At 38.6% G+C, this 7,393-nt stretch overlaps 1 pseudogene across 1 annotated transcript; it reads left to right on the forward strand.

The window, feature by feature from the left end:
• The first annotated feature begins 1,727 nt into the window (after positions 1 to 1,727).
• LOC146523814 (uncharacterized) lies at positions 1,728 to 6,293 on the forward strand (annotated as a pseudogene). Its single transcript, XR_014869919.1, has 2 exons — positions 1,728 to 2,966; positions 3,111 to 6,293. The product of XR_014869919.1 is annotated as an uncharacterized LOC146523814 (transcript).
• The last annotated feature ends 1,100 nt before the right edge of the window (positions 6,294 to 7,393 follow it).

Raw genomic sequence — 7,393 nt, forward strand, 5'->3', positions numbered from 1 at the left:
AGGCAGAGCTGGTTTAAGAAGCCCTCCTGCTAACTGTTTGCAAATTAGGCCCAGGTGAAACATTAGAAACTCCACCTGACAGCAAGTGGAAAACCCCCCCCAGAGCTCCGAAGGAGCATGACTTATCGTATGTGATACTATGGTTGCATTACCACTCCCAGCCAGTACAAAGCCTGTGTAAAATGTAAAAAGTGAAGCTAAACAGCATCAGTAGCTTAAATTCAAACTGATGAGTGTTACCCTTGATCCAGCCCAGTGGTTTTCAAACTTTTTCATGTATTTCCCACTTCAGAAGCTGAAAAAAACTCCTGATGCTTCAATTTGTATCAATCAAATCATTGGTTCAAATGATTGCACCTGTCTTTATATGTTCCTCTTTGTCATATCAGAATAATATGAAAATGAAGCAGTTACAGCTTCTTTATCTAAATAAATCCTTACCCAAACATTCGTTCAATAATGAATAAATCGGAATGTCACATAATCCTGCTAAATCAAATCATTGGTTGATTTAGCAGTCAATAAACTGTCTAGCACTTTCATATTATTTGAATAACACACAAAAAAGCAAATAATTCAATTTGCTTTTCAGGTCACTTTATTTCCTCCACTGACTGATGGAGTGCTCCTTACTACATAGTGGGATGTTGTCTGTCACAAAATTCAAATCTGGAAAGAATCTCATGATCAGGTTCATGCTGCCTTTCTTTCAGAGAGTTATGAGGATGAACTGGCTGAGAGAGCATGCACCAGTACAAGGACAGTAATGCAGAGATCACAGGGAGAAAGTACAAGCATCAGAGACTTTCCTTATTTATCTATCAGCTACTCTGCAAATGGTGAAAACCAGATTTGAACCCCCGACTCGACTTTTTTCTATGCCTAAATGCTTTCTATCTAAAAAACTTCCTCTTTAAGAGGAAGAAACCTCGGGCAGAACCAGGCTCAGAGAGGTGCAGACATGTGCTGTAACTGTTTGGGGAAAGGGGAGGGGGACAGGACAAAAGGTGACTTGCTAGCAACTAGCAACCCAAATACCTGCTGAGATTACACATATCCCTGAAGGATGAGCTACACTTGGCTTCCTCTGTCACCCCAATCACCTGGGAGCATCCTCTGGGAATTCCTTTTCAATGCCTGTTCCTATTAAACCAAAGTCCTACTGTGTGTATGCCACCTACCAAGCTGCAGATGATAAAAGAATAACATGGATAAATGTATGGATAAACACAGGTCACAGATGAGAAGGAAAAACTACATATTGAGGGTCTAAGCAGGGTGTGGAACGGCATTACTTTCTGAATGGCCTGGCAACACCAGGCTGCAGCACATTAAAAATGAACAAACCTTATTATTGTGTATTAAAATGCTTATCAGACCTAATTACTCATTAACTTATGGTGCCAAAATACTGTTCAAAGTAAAGTTGGACAAGGACAATGTGTTTTAATGTGTCTGGAAATAACCCTAAAGGACAAATCAGACACCAGCCTTGGGCAGATTAAAGCTAAAACTACACTGACTGTCTTTGATAACTGGCAGTAGGTATGTTTTTCTTAACAGATATACAGGCTGAAAAGTGTTAATCTGTGCAAGCTACTGATAAAAACAACAGCCTGATCAAACTGCACTTCTCCATATCAAACCATTTTCTTGCATCAAAGTCTAATGAAACTGACTGCTGCATTTAATCTAATTAATTAAAATGCATCATGCAATCTATGTGTGAGTCATTCCATGAAAATGGCACAATTTGAGTCCCTCTCACCTCTTATGGTGTATTTCATCTATTTGGTCGCCAAACTTTCAATTTAAACAGCTTTACATATATATTAAAATGTACCCTTTAACACAGTGTAAAAAAATGAACTATATTTTTATCTTTTTATGGGAAATAATATAGTTTTTTCATTTGATACCACCTATTTTGTCATGTCCCTCATGGCCTTGATGAAAGTTTACTTTGAAAATACCAAATAAAACTTTTTAAAAAGTCAATAAATTTTGATATCAACCTAAACATCTATTTGTGCTCTTTTGTTGTTAATATTTGTTTTTTTCAAATTTAATTGTTAATTATTCATTAAAATCACAATTATTTCTGTACCTGAGTAACCCCTCAACCCCGTTACACAAATGATCCCACCCCCATAAATACAATGGTGTGATCCAGAATTCCATATACATCAGGAAGTGACATCACTGAAGTCTTTTGGACAACAGGACCACAGAGACAGGCAAGTTGCTCCCATCTTTTCCTTTATTTTAGTCATTTATCTTGTGATATTGTGGTCGTCAACCTCAATGACTCAACACCGTAACATGAAAAAAAGATAGAAAACTATTACTTATGAAAACGTTTTTTGTTAGTTCATGAATATTTGGTGATTTTGAATTTCATGCATGCCATGTGCTCTCTCTCTGGTATTCACTATATTGAGCAGCAGCCAGTTTGTGCAAAAATCTCAACCCCGTCACACTCAACCCTGTTATGTTTTTGATTGTAACGGGGTTGTGAGATTGTGATGGGGTTGAGATTTTAATACTTTGGTTGTTAAGTTATCCAGTTATTTAAATTAATTATTATTATATTCAATCACCATTCTTATACTGCATGCATGCTGAATGTGATCTATGTTCCATGTTAAGGATGCAAGTAAGATGGCACCAACAACAGCAGCAGAAAGGCAAAGGAAGTATCGGGAACGCCTTAAAGCTGATCCTGAAAGAAGGGAGAGATACCTGCGGAGTGAGCGTGAGAGATGGAGAAAGAATGTAGAGGCAGGGAAGAAGAAAGCAATTAATGAACTGAGTAAAAGAGAACAGCGTAAGAAAAGAAAAATGTGGAGAGCAGCTTACCATAGGAGCAAGGAGAGGAAAGAAGTGCTCAAGAACATTAGCACTCCTCCACAGAGTCCTGATCAGGGAGATCACCCAGAGCAGCCTTCACAGCCAAGATCTTCAAGGTTAGGGCAATGGGTAGTTAACAGTGTTATAGTGAAAATGTCATTTTATGTCACTTTCACAGTGTCATTTTAGAAACAGGGAGGGCAGGAGGAAACGGCATAATTTTCCACACCCAAATCAACTTTTATTGCTTTATTTTATAGGCAACGTCTGGTGGCTCGGAAAAAGTACAGAACAGAAAAAAATAAACTCAAGAGGCAAATAGCGGAACTCCAGGAAAAACTTGAAAAAGAAAGAAAAAGCAAAGAAAAATACAAAAAAAGGTGCCAACGTTCAAAGAAATTTTCGGATTCCCCACAGTCGAAAATAACACGACTCACTTCAAATTGCTTCGTTAATCCCCAAATAAAAAAACCTTACTTTTCCATGAATCACTCATTGAAGATATTAGGAATAAATACAAAAAAGCCACCAAGGACAGAGAAAGGCAACTGATTGCCAAAGTTGCGACAGGGAGAATTATAAAAAAATACAGGTTGCAAAAGTTTGCAAGTGACTCCCTCGGATTTTCAAACAAGAATTTTAGACATCATGACAGTCTTCATTTTGAAAGAAAGATGACCAGCAGGTTCACTGAAGACTTCAAAAAAAGAATCAAGGCGTTCTATCTCAGGGATGACGTGAGTAGAATGACCACAGGAACCAAACAAACACTCACAAAGGACAAATTAAAAATGCAGAAGAGGTTCCTGATGGACACGATAGAAAATATCCACAGAAGGTTTTTGGCAGAAAACCCAGACCAGATGATATCCTATTCCATTTTCTGTCATCTTCGCCCCTTTTGGGTTGTGAATCCAACACTCTCTGAACGTGACACATGCATGTGTAAGTTGCATGAAAATCTCAGCTTTCTGGCAGTGAAGCTCCGTCAGTTGAAACTCATTGAGACTGCCAACATTGAAGAGTTGATAGAGAAGGTTTGCTGCAACTCATCCAGCAAGAGTTGTATGTATGGAGAGTGTGCCCATTGCAAGGACAAAACTGTCCACATCACAAGTGCATACAACAGCACCGCAACCACATCATTTATCCAGTGGGTGATAGAGGAAAAGGAGATAGACAAAAAGGGAGAAAAGGCAACTGTCAAGGTGACAGTCAAGAAATCTGTGGAGGGCACACAAGAGGACCTCATTGAGCTCTTCCAGAGCTTTGTAAAGAAATTTAAAATGCATTACTTTAATATCAAGCAGCAGTATGCCTTCTGCCGTGAGCTGAAGAACAACATGTCAGGGAACGAGGCTTTGATACATGTTGACTTCTCAGAAAACTACAGCTGTAAATACAGTTCTCAAGTTCAGGCGGTCCAGTTTGGGGCTTCACATCAGTAGGCCACCCTTCATACTGGTGTGTTGTATGTTGGTGGACTCTCAGAGCCTGTGTGCACCATCTCCCCCAATAGACATAAAGGCCCTCCAGCAATATGGCAGCACCTAAATCCTGTGCTAGATTACCTTCAAGGCCAACATCCACAAGTGTCTGTGCTGCACCTTTAAAGCGACGGACCCTGTATGCAATACAAACAACGAGGAAACTTCTACCTTTTCACTACAGAACTGGACAGAAGAGGATTCAAGGCTGGTTCTTGGAATTTTTTTGAGGCTAGTCATGGAAAAGGAGCACCAGATGGTGTCGGGGGAGCCTTAAAAAGAGCAGCTGACATGATGGTAGCAAAGGGGCATGACATCCCAGATGCAGAAGAGTTATTCAGGGCCTTGTCTGAAACAAACACAAGTGTGAAACTGTTCTTTGTGAAAAGTGAAGATGTTGAGGAAGCTATGGAGAAAATGCCGAAGCAGATACCAGCTGTTCCTGGAACCATGAGAATTCACCAGGTCGTTACTGTAGCTCCAGGAGAGCTGATGGTTCATGATGTAAGCTGCATGTGCACAACACGGAAGCAGTTTAACTGCAAGTGCTTTTGGCCAGAAGATAGAAACGGCTGTATCACAGACAGGCAGTGGGGGGAATCCAGAAAAAGAAATCCAGTGGGAAAGTCCAGAGCTGATTGGTAAATGGTGTATTCTCAGATATGATGATGATTTATATCCAGGCATCATTCTAAACATACAAACAACACAAGTCCAGGTCAAATGCATGCATCGTGTTGGGTTAAACCGATTCTTCTGGCCACATAAGGATGATATCCTCTGGTACCTGTTTGATGATGTCCTTGAACTCATTCCACCCCCACGGGCTGTGACAAAGCGCCATGTGGAAGTCTTGAAAGAGGTGTGGAACCGACTCACAAGATGAATTCATAAAACAACCGGCACATTCATGATTATATACAGACACACTGGTGCAGGCACACACATGCAAAAACACTCTGACACAGACACAGACACATTGAAATCGTTAACTGATTATTATTGTTATTAGTTCAACCAGTTCATCAAGTTTAATTGTACATTATCGGAGCAAGGATGAGGTGACTTTTAGCACACCTCATGAGGCTCTCTTATGCCTAGACACACACACACACACACACACACACACACACACACACACACACACACACACACACATTATGTTACATTTGAGCAATTCACTTTACAATGTTTGTTAGTTGTTAATGTGCTGTTGTGGTTGTTTTTACTTGAGATTAATAAAACTTGATTCTACGGCAATTTGTATCTGGTGTCCTTCCTATGGTTACAAAGTGAGATATAATGCTAATGGAAAGCCCTGTACATTGAATTTAAGAGTAAACAACTGTTTATATGTAAAGCTGTATTTGTCTCTTCAACCCTGTTACCATCTTCAACCCTGTTATGCTAGTCTCAACCCCGTCACACCTACATTTTCATATATAATTTTCTTAAAATGTTGAAAAAATAATTTAATGTTTGCTGATTTCTGTCTAAAATATTGAGCGCTATCATCTGATCATTGATTTAGATTACAATTCTTAGTTAAACTAAATTTTTGATGAAAAATGAAAAGATTGCTTTCACTCATTAGTTACATTTCAGGATTTAAAAGGGTAAAAATGTGTGATTTTATGTCATTTTTCTATGTAAAATTATTGAATTAGTATGGGGGACATCTAACTAATGTAAACATATTGATTTCTTTAGAAATACATTTTATGATAATATTCAGAGAGCCTCCAAAATGTCCATAACAGGGTTGAAGAATTACAGTCACTACATCTTAAAAATATGATCAATAATAAAAGAAAACTAATGCCTGAGATGGGAAAATACATTTTTCTGATAGTTAAATATATCCTTAATGATGTGGGATATACATATAAATAATACATTTTGGTAAAAAATGTGAAAATATCCAAGTCCAATTTTAGCTATTCTCGTGGAATGACTCGTGTATTATTTCTACAACACACACACTACAGATGCCTGTTAAAATAAAATTGCATGTTTAGGGACTTTGACTGGTTCCAAATGCAAATAGAATCTTACAAAGATGATATAATGGCAAAATTTAAGAAAGCAAAGAAGCACATGCTATGTGTATGTGGTGGGCAATGATGCCAGTTAGTATGACAGTGGTAAAATTACATGATGGGAATTTTTCAGGCTCTGGCAAAGCTTTTAGCAGTACTCAGAAATGAGGTGAAATAATCACTTTAATCGTCATTCCATGACCACAAAACCGCATATTAAACTTTTAATTTAACAATTTCAAAATGCATTTTCAAAAGCTTATAAGATAATATGTGATGTCTCCCCATGTGTCTCTGACTCCTCTGATGACTTCTATATTGATTGACTGATTGTTTCCCCCCCCCCTCCTATCCTACTTTTATTTCCAGTGGCTCTCAGAGGTGAATGATGGCTGGTGCTGCCTCTTTCATCGACCTGACAGGGTTTCAAGGTTTTTCCACAAATCCCCAAATGCACGGTCCAACAGTCTCTATGGCATCTATTGTCACAGCCAAAGCCTCACTATGTGATATATAGATGCAATATTGTCTTCAGCAGGAGACAGGAATTAATGTGACTGGATCAATGGGGATCACAAGCACTGTGGATAACAGTGTGCACCATGGACAGCCAAAATATAACAGAGAATATATGGTCAAGCAGTCCCACATACTGTAGACTGCTTACTTAATGCTAACTGTATTTGGACTTCTTGCTAAAACTGTGACTCCAGAATAAACCATCATTCTAACTTCACACTTAAACCGCAGGTCCAACCAACAGCAGATATTTTTGATTAGATGTATTTATTACCATATTAAGTAGGCCATATAACGTTCTTAATGACACAAAAATACCAGAGTTTCTCATGGGTTCTGGAAAACCAGAGTGATGAACCAATTCTATAGGCTCAATACAACATGTCTGCACCTTTATTTGTGGACGTTAGTCACTACTGTTGACGAGTCACATGCTCAGTTATAAAAATGAAATCCATTAAAAGCATTGGTTCTCAGGGTCAAGAGCTTACATTTTGT

This window comes from Neolamprologus multifasciatus, chromosome 2 (genome assembly GCF_963576455.1).
Source record: "Neolamprologus multifasciatus chromosome 2, fNeoMul1.2, whole genome shotgun sequence".
Lineage (NCBI taxonomy): Eukaryota > Metazoa > Chordata > Actinopteri > Cichliformes > Cichlidae > Neolamprologus > Neolamprologus multifasciatus.